At 41.2% G+C, this 27108-nt stretch overlaps 1 protein-coding gene and 4 non-coding genes across 6 annotated transcripts in view; all 5 read left to right on the top strand.

Moving 5' to 3' along the window:
* The window catches only part of ZNF391 (zinc finger protein 391), a 109857-nt gene extending 92024 nt beyond the window's left edge, over positions 1-17833 (top strand). For both annotated transcript variants that reach the window (XR_001822355.2, XR_005198642.1), the window contains 2 exons: positions 2958-3119; positions 17698-17833. The gene's annotated coding sequence lies outside the window, so the exon portion shown is untranslated. The remainder of the gene's footprint in view (positions 1-2957; positions 3120-17697) is intronic.
* Positions 6284-6365, top strand: TRNAS-AGA. Its single transcript has one exon. It is a non-coding gene; the product is annotated as a tRNA-Ser (tRNA).
* Positions 8477-8558, top strand: TRNAS-AGA. The gene has a single exon. It is a non-coding gene; the product is annotated as a tRNA-Ser (tRNA).
* Positions 17834-19825: 1992 nt separating the features above from the next.
* On the top strand, positions 19826-19897 carry TRNAQ-CUG. Its single transcript has one exon. It is a non-coding gene; the product is annotated as a tRNA-Gln (tRNA).
* Positions 19898-25887: 5990 nt separating this feature from the next.
* Positions 25888-25969, top strand: TRNAS-AGA. Its single transcript has one exon. It is a non-coding gene; the product is annotated as a tRNA-Ser (tRNA).
* The last annotated feature ends 1139 nt before the right edge of the window (positions 25970-27108 follow it).

Here is a 27108-nt window from a genome sequence, read left to right as displayed (position 1 = left end):
AACAGGTGTGAGCTGCTGCGCCTGGCCCCAAATCCTACATTTAATATCCTATTTGTAGTAAGTATTTAACACTTTTCACAGATATTGGGATCAAGACAAGCACAACCACTATCACCACTGCTATTCAGCATTGTATTGGGGATCTTAGGCCATTAAATAAGACGAAGTATTAAAAGATATTAAGATTGTCAATGAAGAAATAGGACTGCCACCATTTCCAGATAATGTAATTATCTACTTGAAAAAATCTCTAAAATCTACAAATTATTAGAATCATTAAGTGAAAATAAGTTTGCTGGGTACACAAACCAATATTCAAATATATGTTACATGTATATATTGAAAAAACAATGATTTTTTAAAATGTCATTTACAATATCAAGAAAAGTATCAATAATCTAATAATAAATACAATAATAAATGTAATAAAAATATGTAAGAGTGGTACATTAATAGCTACAAATCACTGTGCATAGATTTTTTAAAATATCAAAATAAATGAAGGGATATAATATATTCATTGATTGAAAGGCTCAGATTCAATGTAATTGAAATAAAATATTGAAACAGAACTTTTGGTAGAATTGACAAGTTGTTTCTAAAACACATGTCCAAGTGGAAAGGAAGTCTTGCAGAGGAAGAGGAAATCTGAAGGACTTTCACTACCACATAACAAGATTTATTGTATTCTGAAGATACACTGATTAAGAAAGTGTTACTGACATAAAGATAAAGAGACCAATGAAACAAAATGGATCTGCCCATGTGAAACTACATACGTTGCAATTCAGTAAGGGAAAGAGAGATTTTTCCAAAGGTGGTGCTGAATCAAGTGGATATACAAAGGAAGACAATGTGAGCACTGATATTTTTCCTTAAATGATTCCCTAAACAAATTCAAGGTGGATTAGAGATTCAAATGTTCAAGTTTAAACAATAAAAGTTATAAAGGAAAACAATGAACGATCTTCATGAACTTTGGGTCGGCAAATACTTCCTGTTTAATAAGCACAAAAAGCAATAACTATAAATATTTTTATTTATTTTATTTTAGACTTCAGAACTTTCAGTGATCCAGAGACACTATCAATAGTGTAAAAATGCAAAGCACAGAATAGAAGAAGATATTTGTGATACATATTACGATGAAGGACTCACGTCTAGTGTGATAGTTAATATTGAGCATCGACTTGATTGGATTGAAGGATGCAATACTGATGCTGGATGTGTCTGTAAGGGTGTTGGAAAGGAGATTAACATTTGAGTCAGTGGGCTGGGGAAAGCAGACCCACCTTTAATTGGGTGGGCACCATCTAATCAGCCACCAGTGAATATAAAGCAGGCAGAAAAACTTGAAGGGACTAGACGGGACTAGCCTCTCTGCCCACATCTTTCTCCTGTGCTGGATGCTTGCTACCCTCTAACATCAGACTCCAGGTCTTTCAGTTTTGGTACTGGCTCTCCTTGCTCCTTAGCTTGCAGACAGCATATTGTGGGACCTTGTGATCATTTAAGTTAATACTTAATAAACCCTCCTTTATATTTCTATATATCCTATTAGTTCTGTCCCTCTGAGGGAACCCTGACTAATACATCTAGACTATATTAAGAATTCCTTAAAATCAAGGAAAAAAAAAACTACAGACCATAAAACACGTGGTGGAGTCTGCATAGAGTCTCATGGGGAAATGGCTGATAAGCTGGTTGATATGGCTTTGCATCAGGAGAACAGGGTCTGAAGGCAGGGAACCTAGGCCGGTTCACACAGACCTCCTAGAACAAAACTGAAAGGAAAACCCTAACCCTCCATGCCTAAGCAACAGAAGGACCAGGACTAATTCCCTTTGCAAACCCCCTGCAACCAGTCAGACTGATTGCAGGCCAGTTTTTGCTTACATAGAAGTGCAACTTTGTAACTTCACCTTATGTTTGCACAGGAGTGTGACCTTTGTAACTCCACTTGGTTTCTTTCTGCAAGCAGTCAGACTGATTGCAGGCCCTAACTTCATTAACATGAGGTGAGCAACAAGTGGCCAATGGGAAACTTCTAGCAGGTATTTGGCCCCAAGAAGATTCTGTATCTGGGCCCTTGAGCCGCCACTGGAGCCGCTCCCACACTGTGGAGTGTACTTTCATTTTCAGTAAATCCCTGTTTTGTTATTTTGTTGCTTCATTCTTAGGTTGCTTTGTTGTGCATTTTGTCCATTTCTTTGTTCAAAACAAAACACCAAGAACCTGGACAACTTGCAGTGAAGACCCTCTACTAGTAACAGTTTGGCTGTGTCCCCACCCAAATCTCATCTTGAATTGTAGCTCCTATAATTCCCACGTATTGTGGGAGGGTCCCCTTAGGAGAAAACTGAATCATGTGGGCGGTTTCCACCGTACTGTCCTTGTGGTAGTGAGTAAGTCTTACAAGATCTGATGGTTTTATAAGGGGAAACCCTTTCGCTTGGTTTTTCATTCTCTCTTGTCTGCCACCATGTACAACATGCCTTTCACCTTCCACCATGATTGTGAGACCTCCCTAGCCACGTGAAACTGTGAGTTCATTAAATCTCTTTTTCTTTATAAATTACCCAGTCTCAGGTATGTCTTTACCAGCTACATGAAAATGGACTAATATACTGGTCTCTTAACACTGGGGTCCTCTTTCATGGACAGTGAAAGCTCCCCCTCAGTGCAATACTAACTTATTATTTTTTAATCCTCTGGGAAGGCCCTCTGTTTTGGCAGAACATTTCAGCTTCAACATCTGTATAGGGTATATATAGCAGATTGGCAGTAACCATTCATTTCCATCTCCTTCAAGTGAGCCTTCCTAGACTAGAGGCTAGAAAGAACAACATTTCTCCAACTCTTGCAGTTAGGGTTCTGGGTGTTATTTACGCTTTGCCTCAGGATTTTCAAATATGGAAAGAAGGGGCCTTCTGTTTCTTTTGTTTTGTGCTCACAAGCATTGTCATGGACTCACTGGGATTTTCTGCAGAGGAATGCCATGTAAGGAGCAGCAGTTTGTTCATTCACATCTGGGAGACATGCTGTGCTCTGCAATATGTAATTCTGAAAGTATGGTTTCCAGACCAGCAGCAGCAGAATATAGCAACTTGTTTAGAAATGTAAATTGCTTTTGACTGCTCTGTGTTTTCTTGGAGTCTGTAGTTGTCTGTTTGGCATCCATTGATCAGAGGGGCCAAACTATAGCCAGAGTTATTTACATCTCCTGCTATCCAGAGCTCGTACTTTGAATGACCTTTTTAATCTAACTCTCACACACTAAGCCAATATTTCCCCTGTGCTAAATCAACCAAGGGCCAAATATCAGACAACCAGGGACAGCTTCGATACCCAAAGCCTGCCAGAATTATTCAGACTAGCCAATTCTAAACTGTTCACCCTGATCTGCCCTGCCTTTCCCATGGAAACCCCATTAAAGACTGTAATTTATGCCTTCCTTCCGATCCTTTCTGCCTCCTGGGTGACACTGGCACTTCCCACTGTGGCCCTGCATGGTGTGCTATGCCTCTCGTTTCTAGGGAAACTGTGAACAACATAATGATTTCCTTTCAATGGAATTGACCTCTCTTTGTCTTTACTCTGTCGTCTTTATAAATTAAGACCTGGGCACAAATCACTGGCAGACTTGCTTTCTGTCATGATAAATTAGATGTCATGCCAGATTTTGAGAACTACTGCCCTATAGGGAACACCAGTGTTGCAGAACCTCCTGACTGCCGGCCTACAGTTGCCTGAAGTTAATAATTCTAGTGGAAGCGTCTTGATTTCCTACTTTCTTGATTCTGGGAACAACACCACCCTCGATGGAGACTATTTCTTTGAAGTTATTTTGGCAGTAATTCCTGCAGAATCAAATTAGAACTGATACCTTTCTCCATCCCTCTCTTCTAAAAATTTTGTAAGCCTCTGTATTCTTTATTAATCCACTTTTATTTAAAATAGCTTGAGAGGTTTTGATTCTAAGGTACTTTTTTAAAAAAAATATTATTTGTCCAGGCTCACGCCTATAATCCAAGCACTTTGGGAGGCTGAGGTGGGTGGATCACCTGAGGTCAGGAATCTGAGACCAGCCTGGCCAACATGGCGAAACCTCGCCTCTACTAAAAATACAAAAATTAACTGGGCATGGTGGTGCATGCCTGTAATTCCAGTTACTCATGGGGCTGAGGCAGAAGAATCCTCTGAACCCAGGAGGCAGAGATCACACTAGTACACTCCAGCCTGGGCAACAGAGCAAGACTCCATCTCAAATAAAATAAACAAATAAATAAATTTAATTCATTCAATTTTTTGTAGGGATGGGAGTCTTGCTCTGTTGCCCAGGCTCTTGCCCAGGTTAGTCTGGGACTCCCACCTTGGCCTCCCAAAGTGCTAGGATTATATACATGAGCCACCCCAGCTTGCCTAAGTAAACTGCTGATTGACATATAATATAACACAATATTGATGCAGAAATGTATATAAATCATAGTTCTACGACTCAATAAGTTTTCACAAAGTGAACACACCTATGAACCCAGAACTCAGTCTGAGAAATACAACCGTTCCCAAGATCTCTATCAAGTCTCTTCGTGGCCTTTCTGAGTGTGACAATCATCTGCCTGATTCTAACACCACACATTTGTTGAGCTCGTTTCGAGCTACAGTATATATAAATAAAAGCATGTATGCTGTTGTGAATGGCATCACTTCAACATTATGTTTGTGAGATTCTTCCAATTTGTGTGTAATTGAAAATTCTATATCCCTGTTGCTCTACTATTCCTTTGTATGAAAAACAGCTATTTATGTTTTCTATTGATGATGGACTTTGGACTGTTTTTAGTCTGGGACTAAAATGTCTAGAATAGTTTTTTTTCCTACAAGTGAACTCTGATTCATTTGTTTTACCTGAATCTATTCTGCCATGCTTTGGTCCACATATATGAATGAGGAGAAAATTTTTAAAAAAGATTGGAGCCATCGCAAATCTCTGTTCATTTTATTCCAAGTAAAACAAGAATTGATTCAATAAATTCAGTGCATATTAATATTAATCACAGAAAATTTCCTTTTTTGCTGATTTTTTAAAGCATGAAAAGTCTGTTATTTCTTCAGGATTTAACTTCCTTCAAACTAGAGTTCTGAAGGAATTTGATTAAAATGTTATACGCATGTTAAAATGTGTAGACCAAATAAAAGGGATATGATATGACTATGGAAACACTTCTATCACAAGTTACATTTTCCGTTAAATTTGTATTTAGTCATTTCATAACTTGACTGATACTCATTTTAACAAGAAGGTGTAAAAAACAGACTGCTCAGTTAAATATGGAATCTGGTTCTCTTACTCCAAACTCAGCTTAATACTACCCTCAGAACAGACTCCCTTTGTTAAACCGTGGGACTTCTTAGAGATTACTTTATTAGTATTTCCATAGAAAAGCAGTATTTCCTCGCTCCCCCTCACCCTGCCTTCACTCTTTACCCGTCTCCTTTCATTAGTTTAGATGTCACAATAGACCTCTCTGTTACCATTCTCGTCTCCTCCTCTGCCCACTCTGCCTTTCCTCCTCTTCCTCACTTCTCTTTCTTCTTTAGAAAATTAGATTAAAACTCTCTCAGCAGGGTAGACAAATCACTCTCAGGTCTTAGGAAATCACTGTTACTGAGATACTAAGGTCGAAATGTAAGAGGGAGAAAGAAAACGTGCTGGCTTGATTAAATTTAGAGCAACGTGGGAAGCCCCCGCATCAGCCAAAAGTCAAACCAAATTCTGAGCCTAAAAAGCTTAACAATGTCACAACGAAGGGACACAGAGGAGACTTTTCCATATAATTTTTCGCTTCCTTCACCTACGACACAAATCAGGGGAAGCGATTCTGTGCCTGGACTCCCTTAGAAACACCGTCATTCACCGAGGAACTTAGGGCTCCGAGAAGTCCGAACATCCCGGATTAGAGGAGAGTCGGCCAGGACTCCCCGTGGGAACCGGGTAGGTTTGGTGCCCGCTGCGGCGAGTACAGAAACCTGGCCGGCCCGGGGCAGGCAGGCGCTCGCTGGGTGTTTTTCAACTGCCTGGATATTTCCTGGAAATTAATGCTTATGCGATGAGGTCTCTCTCTAATTGCAGTGCTCTCAATTACTAAGAGTATCCTGACTTCTTTTCCTCGAATTCTCATTTCACCTGAGCGTTTCCAGCAAACTCACCAAAGACAGAAGTTTGCACACATCACCTAGCACGTGATTCCACCAATATATCAAGGTCGGAGGCTTTGTAGCTGTAGTCGTGGCCGAGTGGTTAAGGCGATGGACTAGAAATCCATTGGGGTCTCCCCGCGCAGGTTCGAATCCTGCCGACTACGGGCTGAAGCGATGTTTTCCATAAGCAAAACGCACGTCTTGGTGTTGCTGCCTCTTATCCTGTCTTCGAACCCCCCTGCCTCGCATTTTCTTCATGTAATTGTGCCTGTGGAGAAAACAAATATTTATACTCACAAGGTGTCTCTCATCTTTGTGTTCACAAATATGTCTTGGAAAAGTAGGGCTGGGCACGATGGCTCATGCCTATAATTTCAGCACTTTGGGAGATCGACGTTGGTGGATAGCTTGAGGCCAGTTCGAGACCAGCCTGGTCAACATGGCAAAACCCCATCTCTGCATTTCCAAGACTAGATGGCTTCATTGGTAGATTCTATCAAACCTTTAAAGAGGAAATAATATCACGTCTACATAAACTTTTCCAGAAAAAAGTAGAGAACTATTTCCTACTCATTTCATGAAATGAATATTAGTTGATATCAAAACTTGGGGAGGGGGGAAGATGAAGGGAAACAAAGAACATAAATGTATTTATTTCCACTGAACTTTACACTTAAAAATGGTAAAGATGGTAAATTATACATATATATTTTACCTCAATAAAATAAGCTACTGTAAAAATTAAAAAATAAAATAGCCCTGCCTCGGCAAAAGCAAAGTGAAAAAACACCAGATCACAGTTGGAGGAAAAAAAAAAAATACAAACCAGTGTTCCTCATGAAAATAGGTGTAAAAAATTCTTAACAAATGTCAGCAAATTGAATCAGCAATTTTTAAAAAGGATGCTATGCTGTGACCAGTGGGATTTTTCCCTTGAATGCTGAGGGGACTGTGCTTTTCTGTTCTTAAACGTGTCATTTTCCATCTCTATAAGGAAAGAGTAATAGATGCAGAGTAAGATGCCTTGATATGAATACTCAGTAGCCCTGTGAATGTAAAAACTTCTCTTACCTGGACATTTTTCTTATTGTAAAAGTGGGTGGCAGCACCTCATGGAACTGTCCTGAGAGTTAAATGAGGTCATGAAGGCATTTTCTAAAATGTGAAATTTAGAATAGATAGTAGCATTATTTTCACTTGATCTTAGCCAAAGGGACGAATATCCATGTCACACCACTCCTTATTTCTTCAGGCAGATAACAAGTTATTACAATCATCTTGTAGTCTTAAGGAAGTGTGAGAACACTTTAAATACAAATACAAATAAATACATATACTTTGCCTGAAAATTTGAGAGAAGAGCTGAAAGAAGAAAACGATGAGAAGCTATGATTCCAGCACCTCAGATAAATTAGTATTAATTTTTTGTCCTTACACAGTTTTTTAATGCATTAAGTATGCAATGGCATATTTTAACCTGTTTTTCCATTTTAAATTTTCCTATTACATAAATAATGCAGAGATTGTTTTTATGACAAATGTAAAGCATACAAAAGTAATCAAAATCTACATTTTATTTTTAATGGACTAATTTGGGGCTTCATTCATTATACATAGAACTATATATGTTTGCTATTTTGTGTATTAAAGTTTACACACATTTTCCAAGTAAAACGATAAGAATCTAATTCTTTAACAGCTGCATGGCACCCCGTGATAGGAGTGCATCACACCATTCCCTTACATTGTAACCATGTAAATCAGGTAAATCACCAGCTGTTTTTGCCCTGCTTCCACTTTGATCAAAGTGCTGATTTCATAAAAGTTAGGCAGTCTTCAGCTACCTACGAGTGTCCAGAACTATTGGAAGATGGGCTGTCCAAAGGCATTGGATGAGTGGGGGCCATAAGTTAGGGTCTCACTCCACTTCATAATAAGCAAAGTTTAGTTCCAGGTGCAGACTTCACCACCAGAGCTGAGACCACAGCCCACTTCCCGGCTCCGACGGGAGCTCGCTCACTCTTTACTACAGTGAAGTTTGTATTGTTCGCTTGGAACGCTGATGATGGTCATGCTCACGCGGGAGGGCTCTCATCCAGTGCTCTTATCCAGGTGGCACAGGAGGTTGACTTTTTTTTTTTTTTTAACCAAACTGTTGTTGTACCTGAAAGTTTGTGTTCCAATCACAAAACCAATTGTCTTGTACTTAGACAGTATTTATGCTGATTTGCATTCCTTCATGTCTATAATGTGACAAAAAGGATAACAGGGCCGTGTAGTCGTGGCCGAGTGGTTAAGGCGATGGACTAGAAATCCATTGGGGTCTCCCCGCGCAGGTTCGAATCCTGCCGACTACGGATTCCTGGTTTTAGATAATAGGAAACGTTTGGAAGAAAGTAATTTAAATCCACTTACCTGTTGGGACCTGAACTTGTTTGGTACTTTCCTGATCCTGAAACCTCCCAACAATGGAGGTTAGAAGTTACTGAATACCTACCACTTTCGTTAAGATTATGGATCCCTTAATAAGTAGTTCCCTAATCATTTTCCCTTTAGCAGAACCTCCGCACCGTTCTCTGTGACGCCTCCTAGTTTCCCTGCTCTCCAAACCCTCTTGAAGCCTATACTTGTTACAAGTCTTGATAGTGCTTTCCTCTTCATGGAAATTTAGTCCTAGTCAGAGGGTCCAAGTCTTTGGTCAATTATCAGTTTCTGTGGAATCAGTGGTTCAACTGCTTTGGTAGCCCGGTCTTGCTGCTTGCAAGTGACTAGAAATACTGTCAGATACCATCACAATCAAAAGAGCAGGCTGTCCTGACAGACCCGGTCGTTCCGGCTCAGGTGGCAGGTTAAGGTGTAAATTCGCCAAGTATAATCAATTTAGTAGAATACAAAACAGACTTTAAAAAAGTGGACAAGAGTACTTAAGTTTATTAGAGGCAATCAAAGCCATTACAGTTCAGTTCTTCCTTCCTAGTTTAGTGGTGAGTATCCTCACCTGTCACGCAGGAGACCCGGGTTCGATTCCTCAACGGGGTGAGGGGAGAGGCTGCCGTTGCGTTTTCCGCCCCTACCTGGCTCTGGGGGCGAAGCTGCGGTGGGACCCACCTGCCAGTCCTCCTGAACCGCTATGGACCCTCTTGACTTTCCTCACTTGTGCGACCAGCAGCTCTGATTTTAAAAAACCAGTCAATTCTGAAACCTCAAAGCCACAGTTACTTTAAGGCCCAGAGGATAGATTCAATGACACAAAATTTACAATACTCATTAAAAGTTAATGAGAATACAGTTGTCTAGCACCTGCCTCTTATTTGCATGGTCAAAAAGATCACGTAGATGTCCAAGTCCTCCATCCTTCTGACATCAAATCCTGGAATGAAGAAACTGACACGGCCCAGGAGGTGGAGGTTCCAGTGAGGCGAGATCGTGCCATTGCACTCTAGCCTGGGCAACAGGAGAAAAACTCTGCCTCAAAAACAAACAAATAAACAAAAAACTGAAGGGGCAGAAATCGTGTTTTATTGCGGGAACAAGGAAAAAGTAGTCCCTAGATACAAGCACTTTTATGTTACTCCGTGGTCGAACATTTGGCTCAAGTGGTCACATTGTTCAGGGGGATTCCTGGTTAAAATGGTGGTGAAACCCAGGACTTTATTTTTGCTTTCTTAAGATGCCCATAAGTTGACAATAAAAGCAATTAAAAAATGTGCGAACCTACAGTGATGAAGAGAGCATGAGAGCAAATAACAGAGAGTAAAAAACATTGTTTGCTTCCCAAATTAAGTAGTTTGATGCAGTGGAGATTTATGTCTTACCAATGTAACAGTCCATTGCAGATTTTTGTGTCAGCAAAGAAAGAGGAAACTGGTTTTTGTCCTTGAGTTGATTCAAGGCTCCAGGCCCCTTCCAACTTATGGATCTATTATCCCCTAGAGCTTGGGAAAGTGCACATTTCTTAAAGGCTTGCAGAAAAACATGCTACTTGCATTCATGATTTATTTATTATAACTAATCATATGGCCTCACTGAGGTATAAGGAGTCTTGGTAAGCACAGACTTTGGCTGGGTAGCTTATTCCCACGTACAACACTGTACTATGGAAGAGGAGACATGAATTTAGGTGGATACCACAGTTATCAACAAAATTTTGGAGACAGAAGAGAGTTGGATAAATAGTAATTGAATTGGAGTGGACCAAGCTGAAACTTAGCTGTTTGCAAGGTGGGAAGCCAACAATAATAAAGTTGGTATCACAGATTCTTGGAAAGGCTTAAGAGTTGGAAGAACCATGTAACCTCAGGCTCATTCGTCCGTACTGCCCCTCCTTCACAGATATGGAAGATGGGAGGTTTATTCTGGGGAAAGGAAAAGGCTCCAGAGATGGTCTCAACTTAAGGATACCAAGTATAACTGAAATTGGGAGTGAAGTGCATGTGGAAAATTGGGAGATGGACACCTGAGCTCCCTTTCTGTTTCAGAAGAAATGGATAGCTAGGCTGTCACTACCTCTAGCCCTAAACATGCAGAAGATTGAGACTGAAAGACCCTGCTCCCCAAGGAAATGGACCATCATAAGAAAACTGATCCATAGATATGGACATATCAAGGGTCTGGACTGAAATGACTCATGCACATTCTAAAATGAGGCCTATTTATTGGCATAGCATGCCCATAGTACTAATTAGGGTTTGGGGTCTACCTCCTAAATCTGACTGAACTGCTAAGTGCCACCAGAAATTGGAGAAAAGCTATGTCCTAAAGCAAACAAATGAAAGAAGAGAGCCTGGTAGAAATAGAGATAAATAGGGAACAGGAACAAAAAACAAAAACAAACCTCAAAAACCTATCATTATTATTCTCAGGGAAATAGGACAGCATTCTGTATATATGAGCATAATAAGATACTATTCTATTACCATTATCGTCATCATTTCAAGATGGAGTCTCACTCAGTGCCTCAGGCTGGTTCTCGGCTCACTGCAACCTCCATCTCCCAGGTTCAAGTGATTCTCCTGCCTCAGCCTCCAGAGTAGCTGGGACTACAGGTGCCCGCCACCATGCCCAGCTAATTTTTGTATTCTTTTTTAGTTGAGATGAGGTTTCACAATATTGGCTAGGCTGGCCTCAAACTCCTGACCTTGTGATCCACCCACTTCGGCCTCCTGAAGTATTGGGATTAGAGGCGTGAGCCACCACGCCCAGCCTAAGATACTACTACTTCTTAAAAGCATTAAGGGGAACAAGAACCCTTGAAAATAACAAATATGGGCACAGGGCCGGAGTATTTAGCCAAGAAAACTGTGTATGCCTCAGGGAAGCTCTGAGAGAATGGCTGTGGACGCATGCCACTGTGGTTTGAATCCACAGGGTAATTTAATCACCCTGCTCATGCTAAAGGTGTTAAACGGCAAATTGAAGGTGAAGGTGTAAACTCTCAATTCAGTAAAAACAAAAATTTCCAGAAGGTGCCTGACCAGAAAGCACCCCCGAAGTGGCTGCAGGCAGAAGCTGAGACCACTAAGCGATTTCCAAGACCATCAGCAGCCTCTTCCTCATGTTGCCATCATTCTCCTCCTTGACAATCTCCATGACGATGACAACTGGATCTTTATCTCCAGGCCTGGCTTCTCTCCTGAGTCCTCCTAGTGGACAAGTCCACTTGAATGTACTACAGTTACATCAAAGGGCAACATCTAAAAGAGCAAAAGAAATGTGCTTTTTCCTTGACCACCATCCTAATTAAAAAAAAAAAAATCCTTCCTTTTAATGCGAAATAAATATCTCCAGGGAGTAATATCTTTTTGAAAAAAGGAAAATAAGTCTGGGTAACACAGCAAAACCCCATTTCCATGAACAATACAAAAAATTAGCAAGGCGTGGTGGCACACACCTGTAGTCCCAGCTACTTGAGGGGCTGAAGCAGGAGAATCGCTTGAGCCTGGGAGGCTGAGGCTGATGTGAGCTGAGATCATTCCACTGCACTTCAGCCTGAATGACAAAATGAGACCCTATCTCAAAACAGAAAAGAAAATAACAAATATGATGATAGAAAGAAAGTTTAGCAGAGGGTTAGAAGATCAAGTTGAGAACATTTCTCATAAAAAGGAACAAAAAAGAAAAACGGAAAAATAGAATAAAAGATAAGAGGCCGGGCGCAGTGGCTCACGCCTGTAATCCCAGCACTTTGGGAAGCTAAGGCAGGCAGATCACGAGGTCAGGCGTTCGAGACCAGCCTAGCCAACATGGTGAAATCCTGTGTCTACTAAAAATACAAAAATTAGCCAGGTGTGGTGGCACGCACCTGTAATCCCAGCTACTCGGGAGGCTGAGGCAGGAGAATTACTTGAACCAGTGAGCTGAGATCACGCCATTGCACTCCAGCCTGGACAACAGAGTGAGACTTCATCTAAAAAAAAAAAAAAAAAGAAGAAGAAAGAAAAGAAAATTAGAGGACGAGTCTAGAAGATTCAACAACATGTGATTGAAAGTTTCATGGAAAGACAACAAAGAAAATAGAGAGGGAAAGCTATTAATGAATGCAATAAAATTTTCTAAACCTAAAAGGGATCCACCTACTGCCTAGCACAATGAACCAAAAAAAAAAAAGACCAAGAATTATCCAGGGTGTCTATTTTAGAATGGCATTTAAATTCATTACCACACTGGTAACTAGAAGACAAAAAAGTAATGCTCACAGAATTCTAAGATAAAATTATTTGCACACTAGAAATTCCTACCTGACCAAACTGAAATCATTTATGAAGTTTGAATAAATATATTTTAAGAAATGCATTATATTTTTTTAGGTCATCAGCACCAGAGACCTCATGAAGACTTAAACTCCAGTGTCTTTCATGCAGGGAACTGGTTACAGAGGTGGTGGAAGATCAAAGAAGCCAAGTTGGGTGGGAGGTAGAAATCTGTCTAAACCCAAGGGGTGGGATCTCCCTGTGGAGCAGGCACATCTGTCAGGATCTGGAGCCATGGAGGAGACACAACTGCTTCCAGAAACGCTGCAAGAAACAGGGAGGGAAAGCAAGAAACACCCTGACTTCTTTCTTCCCTCTCCCTCTCAACATTCCTTCATTGTCTCCTTTTGGCTGAACTTAGGCGGAGTCAGCAGCCATCGGAGGAAATGCAGCGGCAGGGGCCAGCCACTGGCACTACAGCAGTGACCACAGGAGTGGCTAGGAATGTATCCGGGAACAAACAGGCTTGAGATTGCCCAATGCAAAATCTCGAAAAATTTCTCTTTTCTCAGAAAGCTATTGGAGGATCTTCTCCACCAAAAATAGGGAGTAAACCGAGATTTGTGACAACAAAAAAAGGATTCGACACAGGTGAGTGGTAAAGGGGCTCTTCGGCAGATGGAGAAGCATCAGCATGGGAGCTATAAAGCAGACCTAGAGATTAACCAGCCCAGATTGGACAACTTTAAAATAAAAGGAACTAAAAAATGTTTGACTGAATTCAGAAGTTTTGCAGCACTGGAAGAGAGCTGGGGGACAAGGTAGTATTAGGTACACGGAGAGAAAGCAAACAAACAAAAGAGGCAGTATTCGAATCAGGAAAAACCGGGGAATGTAGTTATAGCATACAAGTGATCCTGCCGCGAACAGCATTTCCATGGGCATAATAAGAAAAACACTTAACGCTATTTAGCCCCAATACTATGATACAAATACATTGAAAAAAAAGCTACCCTCATCTTTTCTATTTGTGTTTTAGGCTACATAGTAGAGCTGTATGTCTTTTCTTTCAGAGAGGGAAGTCTTTAGATATCTGTATCAATCAGGACATGAGCAGGAAGTGGAATGTTTACTCGCACTAGGAAAGTTGAGGATAATTTATTTAAATTATTATTTACAACTAAACGGGTAACATTAAATTATTATTTACAAATAAATGTAGGGCAATAACAAGGCTTTTTCAGATTACTGGAGACAGTAATCCGCACTACCCTTGAGCTTGACGGGAGGTACGATGGAGCCGCAGCTCTTTGGAGAGGGCTATGTAGAGGCGTCCTGGCAGATGCTGGGACATTTCCTGGGGTATTCAGACTGCAGCCAACAGAACCGGAGGATACATATACCAGCCTCACCCTTCAGTCACAATCAGTCGTGTTTATGAGGTGTCAGGCACTGTTCAACGTTCTCATTGAATTCTTTCAATAACCCATAAGTGTTCTTTTTATTCCAGTTTGACAGTTGAGGAAACTAAAACACAGATTAAGTTCCTTGCCCAAGGTCATAGAACTGGGAGTGAAAAGCACCTGGGCAGTTGACACTAGTAACCCTAAATTCAGTTTAGAGAGAGTTTGGAACAGGAAAATGCTGTGCTGCTTTGTTTATCTTATGATTTTATTTATATGAAAGATCCAGAATAGAGCGATCCATCGCGACAGTGCACAGACTGGGGTGGTTGCCAAGGGCTGCAGGGGAGGGAAGAAAGGGGAGAAGCTGTTTAATGAGTAAGGGGTTTTACCCTGGAGGGATAGAAATGTTTCGGAACTAGACAGAGGTGGTGGTTACACAACACTGTGAATGTAGTGAAGGATATTGAATTGTTCACTTTAAAATTATTGTGGGGAAAAAAAACAAAACAAAACAAAACAAAACAGAAAAGACTGTCTGCCTTAGCTCTCCTGAACAAATGCAGTGTTAATCCGCTGCGTACAAGTACTGAGGCATCAGCCTAAATCATTGGTTCCCAGTCAGAGGTGGTTTTGCTCCCCAGAGGACATCTGACAGTAGCTGGAGACATTTTTGATTGTCATAACAGGAGGGAGGATACTACTGAGCTTAGTAGGCAGGGTCCAGGGATGCTACTGACCTTCGCACAAAGCACAGGACGGCCTCCACCACAAAATGACCTGGGCCAACATGCCAGTGCTACTGAGTGCCAAGACTTAAAAACCCTGGGCTAGGCCATCAGGCGCTGAGGGTGAGGGGAATAAGGACCCGAGGGATAACCCGACCAGAAGAGCTCCCCTCTGTCACCCAGGAAAGAGGCCGAGAGGGGAAAGGCAGGAGACGGACTCCCCCTTTCTTTTTCTGAATACCCTGGAAATCAGTGCGGCCTCGGAGGTCCACGGCGAAGGTCAGATCCTGCTGTGGAAGCGGCTGGGAGGGGCGGCTTTCTACTCCTCAAGCTTGCGGAGCTGCTCTTCTGTCCTTGCTCAGACGCTCTTCTCTGCAGACTGCCCTTCCCGACAGGACAGACGCAGCCGGTGTGTGGGGCGCTCCTGCCCCGACGCTGCGAAACGGTGCAGCGCTGTCACGAGGATTCCATGCGCAGCGCCAGCGCCCCGTTCGCAACGGCGAGAGGACTTCGAAACGGCGTCTGGCCTGACGGTGTGGAGGAATCTGCGGCCCGAAAGCACTGCCCGCTGCCCAGGACAGTGCACAGACATCGCAGCGGCCTGGGAGCCAGGACAGTACCACCAGGCTCCCGCTGCTCCGTCCCACGCTCGGCCCAGCGGCCCCGGACGGCGCTCTCCCACTCCCCAGACCTGGGTCCCCCGGTCCCCTGGACCCGTCGCCCCACACAGCCAGCGAGTTAGCCCTGACACGCCCAGTCCCTGCTTCTTTGTGTTGATTTAAAAAAAAAAAAAAAAAAGGCCTTGCCAATCCATTTGGCTTATAAAAGAATGTATTGTGCACATTTACTGTAATGATAATAATGATGTGAGAAATAATTTGGGAGAATGGGGTACAAAATCAGCTACAGTCATGAGAGTTGCACCTGGAAGAGGCTGCCTCTCTGGTGCTCAGAGCTTGAGAATTAGTCCTTAATGAGTAAATGTATATAGCGCATTTTTGAGGGATATGCTTTCCTTGTTTGAGCATGATAGAATCAGCACTAAACAGAAGCCAGTAAAATTCTCTATAACAAACTATCTCAGTAGACGTCCAATTACCCTGTGATAAATATGCCCCGTGCATCTCCCCACTGTCTGACCTGCTTGTGTCTGCCTCAGGTATCCCCAAACTGCACTGTCAGGAACATACACCCCAAGAGCCCTCTGAGAACTGGTTTAACTAGTATTTTGGCTTGTTATGGGTGCATCTGTGACCTAATTTACAAGACCTAGATTAATGAAATGTTCATCCACAATTAAAAGATCATTTTACTTCAGTAGTATGATGTTCAATTTCTACTTATAGAACTTATTTTTTATTAGTTAAAAATTATGCTAGATAACACAGAGAGAAATATCAAATGCAGAGAATTCTTAGCTTGAGATCCATTGACCTCAAGTGTTTCATGAACACCTTAGGATAGTTTTCAAAATGGTATATGTGCGTATCTAGGGGCATCTTTCTGAGAAAGGGTTTCCTAGATTTTGGTCTGGACCTGGAGTCCAGGCCAAAACAATATTGTACAAATCTTTGCTCTACTGACTTCTTGACATTGGGAATTTGAGGGAGAGGAATTTTCCATCAGCATTTTGTGTTTTTGGAAATAAATGACTCTAAGCAAACATGAAGATTAATTCCCAAACCAATTCCCAAGGACTGGTACCAGTAGCTCCTGGTGCAGAACCAACTTCAGTATGGCAGGGAACACAAAAATGTTCAGTTAATACTGAGGGCAAAAGGTCAATAGGAATCGCCTAAGCTCCCCACAGTCACTTCTGTCGCTCCCTGATGTTTACCGTTCAAAGCAGATACTTGCTCATAAAGCAAACAACCTTGACACCCTGGCCTGATCCATGGTCTTGGTCTGTGGTTCAACTTTTTCTCATCTCTTCTTTTACTTCCGCTATGGTATTGCCACCCAGAAAACCAGTCCAGAGACTGTGCCCCTGTCTTGCATCTTATAGTATGTGAAAAGTTTGGGCCAATGCTGTCTTCTAAATACCATCTTCAATTCCTGCCTAAACTCAAATACGCAGCTTCTTTGAGCTTCTCAGTTTATCTAGGCTGTTAGCTTCCAGTCAGCTGCAGTTTCCCCTAACTGTCTCTGTGTGGGTGTTATTTTATTCACAGTTTTTAGCCACAATCCCATCACTACAAACTGAAATCTCCACAGGCAGGGCCAGTGCTCAATTCTGTGCCCATAGCACTAAGGACAGATGGGTATGGCACGAAAGTTTGTCCTTCCGATTTCCAAGTCAGTATACTCCCAGGCCGGCTGCAGGCTGTGCAAGCTGCATCACGGGGTCTGATAATGTGGCTCATTAAGCAAAAAGACGGGAGAATTGTACCAATGCACGTTGTAAGCCGGAGTTCTGAATTCACTTTGAAGAAATAACTTCATTTGATCTCATTTTTGTTCTTATTCCCAGAAGCAATAGTTTCCATTTAATTGGGAAGATAGAAAGGAGAGTTCTCATATAGCCCCACACTCAGTTTCCCTTATTATTAAAATCTTACATTGGTATGCTACATTTGTTACAAATAATTAACACATATTTATAGATTATTATTAACTAAAATGAATATGTTATTTAGTTTTCCTTCATTTTTACTTAATTTCCTTCCTCGGTTCCAGTATTCTATTCAGAATTCCATGTTATTTTTAGTCATCATGACTCCTTAGGCCCTCTTGCTGTGGCAGTCCTTGATTTTGATGACCTTGACAGTTTTGATGAGTCTTGGTCAGGTATTTTGTGGAATGTCCTTCAACTAGGATTTGTCTGATATTTTTCTTATAATCAGATTGGAGTTAGGAGTTTGAAGGAGCAAGACCACAGTGGTAGTTTTTTTGTTTGTTTGTTTTGAGACAGAGTCTCCCTCTGACACCCAGGCTGGAGGGCAGTGGCACCATCTTGGCTGTCTGCAACCTCCACCTCCCGGGTTCAAGTGATTCTCCTGCCTCACCTCCTGAGTAACTGGGATTATGGGTATCTGCTGCCACACCTGGCTAATTTTTGTATTTTTAGTAGAGACGGGGTTTCACCATGTTGGCCAGGCTGGTCTCAAACTCCTGTCCTCAAGTGATCCGCCTGCCTCAGCCTCGCAAAGTGCTGAGATTACAGGCATGAACCACCACGCTTGGGCTAAAGTGCCATTTTTATGACATTATATCAAGGCTATATACGATCCACATGGCTTATCACTGCTGGTGTAGTGCTTTTCTGATTTATTCACTGCTTATGTCCCCACCCTTTTTCATACTGTACTCTGTAGGGAATTACTGTACAGAGACCACATGAAGGGGTGGAGTTATTTGGAATTCTTCTTCTCAGGAGATTCCCTGAAAAACTGAGATTGGTTGCACATCAGGGAAGTTGTAGGAATTGGTTTGAAGTCTTCTATTTATTGTCACTTAAATTGTTTCAGCTCTGACCATACAGGGATATTTTTACCTTTTTTTTTTTTTCCAGAGAGCACAGAACTTGGTACAAGCCCTAGCCCTTAGAAATGCTCGTCTTAAATTTGTTACATGGACCTTCAGTTTTTCAAAAGCCTGCAGAGGGCTAGATTTGTATTGAAAATGCTTAGGATCCTCATGCTTGTTCACGAGGCTCCTGGAAACCACCTTTAGTTACCCCGTTTGGCAAGAAGGTTTCATCCTGCCTTGCTCTCTGGTAGGGGGTGAATCAGAAGGCCACGGGGCTGAGAGAAGATGGATTGGATGAGATGTGCACGGATGCTCTCTTTGCCACTGTACAGCGGCCACTGCAGCTCACGCCGCAGAGCACTCGGCCCCACGGGCGGGGCCGGTTTTAACCTGGTAGGGGCAGTGCCGCCTCATGTAAGCCGGAAGGACTTTTGTCCGTTATGTGCAGACATCTGTATGCAATAAAGCCATTTTGGCAGTTGCCGCTACCTCTCCTGTGATCTTGTTGGGAAGGTTCATATCCTATCACCTGCGACTGTTGACTCTTAAAGACCCTCTGCCTCCTGCCTCAGTCTTTCTGTTTGACAATATAAGGTCGCTTTTGTCTCCTGCAATGAACAGTCCTGGACAAGTCACGTCCCGGTCTTGGCATCAGTAAAATTTTACTGCTGAATAATTTGGGAGAGGCTCATAGTCACTCCCATTGAAAAAGAGCAACTCAAAGCTGTAGGTGAGAAACGAATTAGAAAATCCTGCTTTGCAAACAGTGGCGCTTTCACGGTGCTTTACCCTCGGGCGTCCACGAGGCGGCGCCTTCCCGGAAGGCACAGAGCATCTTCCGGTGTCCGGCGCGTCTTGCGCCCCCGCGACGCCGCAGCCGGGACTAGTACGCACGCTGCCTCCACTCAAGTCTTCCGCAGTTCACATATCACGAAGCGGAGCTCCCACAAGCGTTCCTAGAGTTAGGCGCAGAGAACGCGAGACACAGGCTCGGGAGGCGGCGAGCCTGGCGGATCTTACAACAGCGCCACCTGTCAGCGCGGCTGGGCTGGTGCGCTCCCCTGCGCGGGGGCAGCGGGCTGAGCGCGGCGGAACCCTGGCGGGGGGACGCCGAGGGCCCGCGAGGTACGGACCTACCGTTTCTGCCCCTAGAAACCGATTTGCTCTTAGACGTTTCTGAAGAGCCCGGTGCGAGACGAAAAGGGAACGTGTGTCACGGCGGCAGATAACGAACATTGGAGTGGAAACTCAGGTTCTTAAAGGGACCGTACCCTTGACTGCAGAAATGAAGATGTATTCCATCAGGAAGGCGTGCTGGCGGGCTCTGCCGACACGAGGTTCCATGGTGTAATGGTTAGCACTCTGGACTCTGAATCCAGCGATCCGAGTTCAAATCTCGGTGGAACCTGAGGCTTTTTTTCTTGCTTCCTATTTTTTCTTTCTAAAATTAATTTCCCCTTTAGATATGATTGGCAGGGAATCTCCAGTTCATATGAACCCAGAGTATGATGCGGGCTCTGTGTGGGCCCCGCTGACTCCATGTTCCATGTTCAGAGTAGGAGACCATTCCTCATACCTCCTTCCTCTTGCTTCCCTCCTCACCATCACCTAACAGATATTCTGATGCCCAAAATAATTTGAGTTGCGTTAAACTTTTTATTTGATTTATTGCTTTGTCAAATGCAGTGAATTCACTTCAGAGGACAAAAAGGACTCAACAGATTTGAGGGAGAAGAACGATACTTGTATATCTTTTTGCCCAGAGAGAATGAGGCTTTATAATGCCTTTTAGATGCAATCACTAGAATTTATAGGTGTTTGATTTGCCACTGAGAAACCAAGACTCTTAAAAATAAATCTGTACTTGAAATAATTGCTTAAACTCTCTTAGGTATTTGAACAGTATGGGATCCTCACATGATAGCTTGAATCGCTGCCAACACAGTAAGTAAATATCCAGATACAGCTTCTAAGTGTTTCCATGGTCTTCTGTTGGTCATTTCTATGACATTAACCCACCACACAGAATTGCTGTCAGGGCTGAATATGTCCCATAGAAACACAGAGCTTTAAGATTGTATCCTAGGATGTCTCTGTGATTATTTTATCTTCATAAAACTAAATGTCTCCTGTTGCATGCTAGTTTACTTTCTGGTAAATGTTTAGATTTGTCACAACTTAAGGTAAGACAAAGAAGTTATTGGGTCTCTGGAGAAGTAGTTTGATCTTATCTATTAGTATTTATAAAATTGAATACTTTAATTGCAGATACAGAGTATCAGGCTATACATTATAATCTTTCTTCATTTAATCTTATATTGCTATAATTAACCATCTCTATTGTTGCATGTAGCTACCATTCATTCATTGATTTCATGTTAGCTGCTTTGTAGTATGAATATGCCCAGCTCATTCATTCATTTTTCCACTAATGGGAGACCTAGAGTTGTTTATAATGTAAATTTGATTTTGAATTATGCTAGTTCTTGGGCCACAAAAATTAAAAATTATTTTACTGCAGAGGAGATTTCTGATTCCACAACTGTACATTTAATGGAGAATCCATAACTTTGAGCTGTCATTTTCATTTTCCAAATGCTTCCACACATAATGATTATTCACCCTTTTATAGTGTACTACCCAATCCTTCTAATTCCTCATGCATTTCCTAGTGTTAACTGCTAGCAGAATCATGTTCCCCAGCATGGAATACCTTTGCTAGGCTTTATGCCACCACTGCCTCTAAAAGCTTACATATCTAACTGCATTTAGCAGATATCTATTCATTCACCCTTACCAGGGCGAATGTCGCAAGAAAATAGATGCTTACTTTTAATTTAGATGGACCTAATTTGCTTCTAAATATTTCTTCATAGATTTATTATACTTGCATAAAGATTTATCATGACATAATACATAATCTTGGAAGTTTTTTACCTTTGTTTATATGCATGTTTCTTCTGAAAGAAGAAATACATCTGATTTGCAAAGCTTAGGGCACCTGCCTGCCATCCTAACTGCATATTAGCCTAGAAAATTGCTTTAGACAGTTTGGACTACTATATATAATATTTGTTGACTTAAGCAACAAACATTTATTTCTTACAATTCTGAAGGCTGGGCAATCCAAAATCAAGGTTCCATCTGATTCAGCGTCTGGTGAGGACTCTCTTCTTGGTTTGCAGTCTGCTGCCCTCTTGCTATATCCTCACATACTGGAGAGAGGGAGAAAATTCCTTCAGGGTGATATCTGATGCCAGCTGTGAAAATGTGGAATCTCTGGAAGACAGACACTAAGTGTTAGAAGTGCAAGAGGTTCCTGACAATAATCCCATAACAATAAACAAAGGGGAGAGGGACAGATGAATGCAGGAAGAGCTTTCAGACCAAGATGTGGGTCTAGCACGGGCAACAGGAGAGAAGAAGGAAGTAGGATTCACTAGAAAAGGCCTGAGGTTTTGACACAGCTCCGAGACTTCAAGAAAGTCTTGTGTAGCCCAATGGGAAGCTTTGGTATGAAGATTGCCCATGGATGCGACCCTAGTTAAGGGGAAATGGCCAATCTGTAGCATACACTCCCCCTGCTCACCAGGAAAAAAATAACTTTAGTTTGAACACTGTAGAAGATGGTGAAAGAACAATAGAGGGTGTCAGCTGACAGCATTTCTTGCAACTGAAAACAAGTTCTTCCTTGAAGGAAGAGCTGAGCAGTGCATCTCCATGTCCACAGAAATTGTACAATACACATTTAATGATATTTCAATATAGATAAAGATTATTGAAACAAATTCATTTACCTAAATAAAAATATAGAACACTACACTCAACAAAAGATGTTATTTTATTTATTTATTAAAAGAAATTGGATTGTATATATTTGATGTTTACAACATCATGCTATGAAATACATGTAGATCGTAAAATGGTTGTTCCAGTGAAGTGAATTAGCATCTATCATCTCACATAGCTACATGTTTTTTTTTTTTTTTACAAGAGCAGCTAAACTTTACTCATTTGACAAAAATCCCAAATATAATACAACTGGATTCACTAGAGTCCTCATGTTGTATAGTAGCCTTCTAGACTTGTTCATACTACATATCTGCTACTTTGTATCTTTGTGTATTTCCCTATTTCTTTCCTCCTCACCCACCCCTGGCAACCAATTTTTTATTTTCTCTGCATGTTTGACCTTTTCTTTTCTTTTTTTTTTACATCCACATATAATTGAGATATCACAATATTTTTCTTTCTATGTCCGGCTTATTTCACTGAGCATAACATCCTCCAGGGTCATCCATGCTGTGGCAAATGGCAGGAACTGCTTTTTTAAGGCTAAGTAATATTACACACACACACACACACACACACACACACACACAAACACACACACACAGATTCTTTATCCATGAATCTATTGACAAACACAGGTTATTTCCATATCTTGGCTATTGTGAATAGTACTTCAGTGAACATGAGAGTCCAGATTTCTTTATGAAGTGGTAATTGTACCTCCTTTGGCTTTATATCCAGGAGAGCAATTGCTGGGTCAGATGGTAGTTCTATGTTTAATTTCTTTAGAAACCTCCATGCTGTTTTCCATAATGGCTGCACAAATCTACATTCCCACCGACAGTGTGCTAGGGTTCCCTTTCCTCCACGCCCTCACTGACATTTGTTGTCTCTTGTCTTTTTGATAACAGCCATCCTAACAGGTGTGAGGTAATACTCATGGTGCTTTTAATGTGCGTTTTCCTGATGACTGATGTTGTCGAGCACCTTTTCATAGGCTTGTTGGCCCTTTCTATGTCTTCTTCAAAGAAATGTCTGTTCACATCCTTTACCCATTTTTCATGAGACTGAAGTGCTGCTAGCTGTGCTCAGGATGTAAGTCCCTTTGCCCATTTTAAAATCGGGTTATTTGTTGTTCTGCTACTGAGTTACAAGAGTTCTTTATAAATTTTGAATATTAACTCCCTTTTCCCAGTTCATAAGTTGCCTTTTTATTTTATTGATTGTTTTCTTTGCTGTGCAGAAGCTTTTTAGTTTGGTGTGGTCCCATTTATTTATTTTTGCTTTTTTATCCTGAGCATTTGGCATGATATCCAAAAAAGTATTGCCAAGGCCAATGACGAGGAGCTTTCCCCCTGTTTTCTTATAGAATTTTGTGTTTAGGCCTTATATTTAGGTGTTTTATCCATTTTGAATTGATTTTTATGTATAGTATGAGTTTAATTTCATTCTTTTGCATGTGGAAATTTTCCAAGCTTCATTTATTAGAGATTATCCTTTTCCCCATTGTGTCCTCTTGCTGCCTTTGTCAAAAATTAGTTGGCAGTATATGTTTGATTTCTTTCTGGGTTCTCTATTCTGTTGCATTGGTCTATCTTTCTGTTTCTATGCAGGAATGGTTATGCTGTTCTCAGAACAGTGTGTCTTGATCATTTTAGCTTTATAATTTTAAAGCAGGAATTGTGATGCCTCCAACTTTGTTTTTCTTTCTCATTATTGCTATGACTGTTTGGGGTGTGTGTGTGTGTGTGTGTGTGTGTGTGTGTGTGTGTGTATGTGTGTGATTCCACATGAATTTTAGGATTTTTTTTTTTACTTCTGTGAACAGTGTCCCTTTGGAGTTTTGATAAGGATTGTACTGAATCTGTACATTGCTTTGGATGGTATGGACATTTTAACAGTATTAATTCTTCCAATTCATGAACATTGGATATCTTTCCATTTATTTATGTTGTCTTTAATTACTTTCAACATTTTATTGTTTTCAGTGTAAAAATCTTTTATCTCCTTGGTCAAATTTATTCCTAAGTATTTGATTTTTTTGATGCTATCATAAATGAGATTCTTTTATTGACTTGATTTTCAGTTGGATCATTATTTTTGTATGGAAATGCTGCTGATCTTTATATGTTGATTTACATATTATTTTAAATACCCTTGGTGGGCCTAATGCAAATCTTTAAAGTTTTACAAGGATTGAAATGACACAGAATATATTCTGTGAGCCCAGCATAATGAAAATGAAATCAATATCAGAAATATAATAGAAAACCTCCAGATGTTACTAAATGAAAAAAAGCACTCATCCAGAGCCAGAGCTTAAAGAAATTACATTTAGTTAAAATGAATGATAGTCAAAATAAGATATATGAAAATTTGTTACACAAATTTAGCTGTTACACAACAGCTAAACTGTGCCCGAAGTCTAATTTATAGTTCTACTTGCATATTTTAGAATAAAGATGTTTTGATATTTGATATTAAAGCTTTTTTCTCAATAATTTAGGGGAGAACAGCAAATTAAAATATTAGAAGGAAGGTTATAAAAAGATAGAATTAGAGCCCACACACGCAAAACAGAGAACTACAACAAAGCCAAAATAGGCATTTAGAGAGAATTGACAAAATTATTGCTCTAAATCAAGTATTGTTCAATAAAAGGAAGAGAAAACAGAAAATGCTAATACCAGGAATAAATATAGGATAATATCACATTTAAGCATATGGACATCAAGAATATATTAAGGATGTAGTATGAACAGTGTTTTTAAAATGGATTTGACAATTTAGGAACTGATGGAATAAGAAATTAAGGCCTTGATTTTTTTACTCCTCATCTTTCTTTCTTTGAATTGGAAACCATACTAAGTGAGTAAATCTACTATTTGTTTCCCGAATCGTTTGTGAAGCTCAGATAAGCATTCAAGGAGCATTTAAGTAAGTGGGAACTTAAAAAAAAAGTAGTAAAAATCTCCCACTGGTTTGAGATACAGGCAGAGCTGTTTACTGGAGGCCAAAGTGGGAGTTGTCAAGAGGAAAGGATGAAGTTTCCTAGAGGCAATGCCAGGCTTTCAAACTGGCAACAAGTGGATTTCTAGTGTATCCTCTAATACACTGGGCTACAACTGAAATACCAGTGTAGTTCCTGTCAGTAAATAGAGTGCATCTCATTCCTTTTATCAATTGCAGAAGCTTTCATTATATGGATCCTCCAAAATTTATTTTAAAAGTCAAACATTGATGGCCATTTAAGGTTGTTCAGATCATCGCTATAACTCAAAATTCTGCAGCAAAGATTAGAGCGTGTCGCAGTTTTGCGGGTGTCTCCTGGAACACCTACAGAAGCTGATGGAGCAGGAAGCTTGGCCTCTGGGTATGCCTCCTGCGTAGTCTCCTTCCATCAGAACATCAGCGTAAGGGGTCCTCCCAGGTCCAAGGATAAAGTGTTACTTGTCAGTTTGCCACAACAGCATGATAGTCATCTAACTGATGTCAAAAAATGAGAAACGCTGACAGCAAGTACACTTTTTGGCAGGAGATTTGACCTTTCCAAGAGAGCTAAAGTTCAGTACAGTGACTTATGCTAATGAGCAAAGCACCCTTCATGTAGTCGTGGCCGAGTGGTTAAGGCGATGGACTAGAAATCCATTGGGGTTTCCCCGCGCAGGTTCGAATCCTGCCGACTACTACGGTTCCCTTCTTATTCGAAAGGGAGTCTCCTGATACTGCCAGCTTGAGAGTCTGGTATTGTCTCTCAGGAAGCAGCTTGCTTGTTCCAACCTGTAGGCTTTTCCTCTTTATGGACCCACTAACAATACTCCATGTCTCTGAAACAATGAGGAAAAGTCATACCAAAGACAGACAAAAACTTCTGTCCCAATCCCATGATGTTTTCCTTTGTCCTAAGAAGAGCTCAGGATGATGTTTTCCTCTTTCCTACCACAGATGCCCCTTTTTGAAGACAGCTTTCCTTACAGGGAAATAACTGCCAGGAATGTGTGTGTCTCACAGAATTATCCCCTTATTAGGGATCTTTTCCAGTCAAGCAATGCCCTGGTTTAATGTAGAAAAGGAAATTTCAGGAAATCCATGATCAAATACAAGTGAAACAACCCAGACATGGTCACCAAGATGAGAATCTAAATTGGGCATTTATATGCAAACCACTACACAATTAAAGATATTGAGCAAAGCATTTTTTTTCATAACCCAATAAAAACAAATGGATGACGTCAAGTGGAGTGGTTTGTCCTGGGGTCCAGGGCAGTGGTGAAGCAAGGGCGATTAGAAACAAGGTGAGGTCGTGATTATGTTCTGATACAGGAAGAGCCCCAGCTCAGATGCAGAATCGCACTGTGATGAACAACTGTGGGTTAATGTATTGACCAAAAGAATGTTAACCACAGTTGAGTACCTTCCTGGGGGAATTCCTAGGGGAATTCACACATCACTGCCTTGGCAGCTTAAGTGGAGCTTGTCCTCACCTCTCTTCTGCAAATCTTCAAAGAATTGTTGTGATTTATTTTACCTCATCCAAGAATGATTCTAATGTATTTTTATAAACAGAGTGCTGGCCCTGTTCATTGATCAAATGCCAGATCCCTTCTTTTTTTATGTGTCTCCTTAGAGCATTGTGTTTCAGAATTATTGGGGCAGTGACAGTAAACTGCTGCAAATCCTCTGCTGAGCAGTGCAGGCAGGAAGAACAAGACTTGTCTCAGTGTCCTGTGATTCAGGTTTCTAGAGGAGGAGCCTGATCAGTTCTCCACTCTCCCACATCCAGCACGCTGGCTGTTTTGATTCGCAGAAACAATCTAATAGAATTCT

Source organism: Cebus imitator, unplaced genomic scaffold (genome assembly GCF_001604975.1).
Source record: "Cebus imitator isolate Cc_AM_T3 unplaced genomic scaffold, Cebus_imitator-1.0 Scaffold848, whole genome shotgun sequence".
Taxonomy (NCBI): domain Eukaryota; kingdom Metazoa; phylum Chordata; class Mammalia; order Primates; family Cebidae; genus Cebus; species Cebus imitator.
The sequence above is the reverse complement of the archived record's forward strand: the minus strand, read 5'-3'. Positions and strand labels throughout refer to the sequence as shown.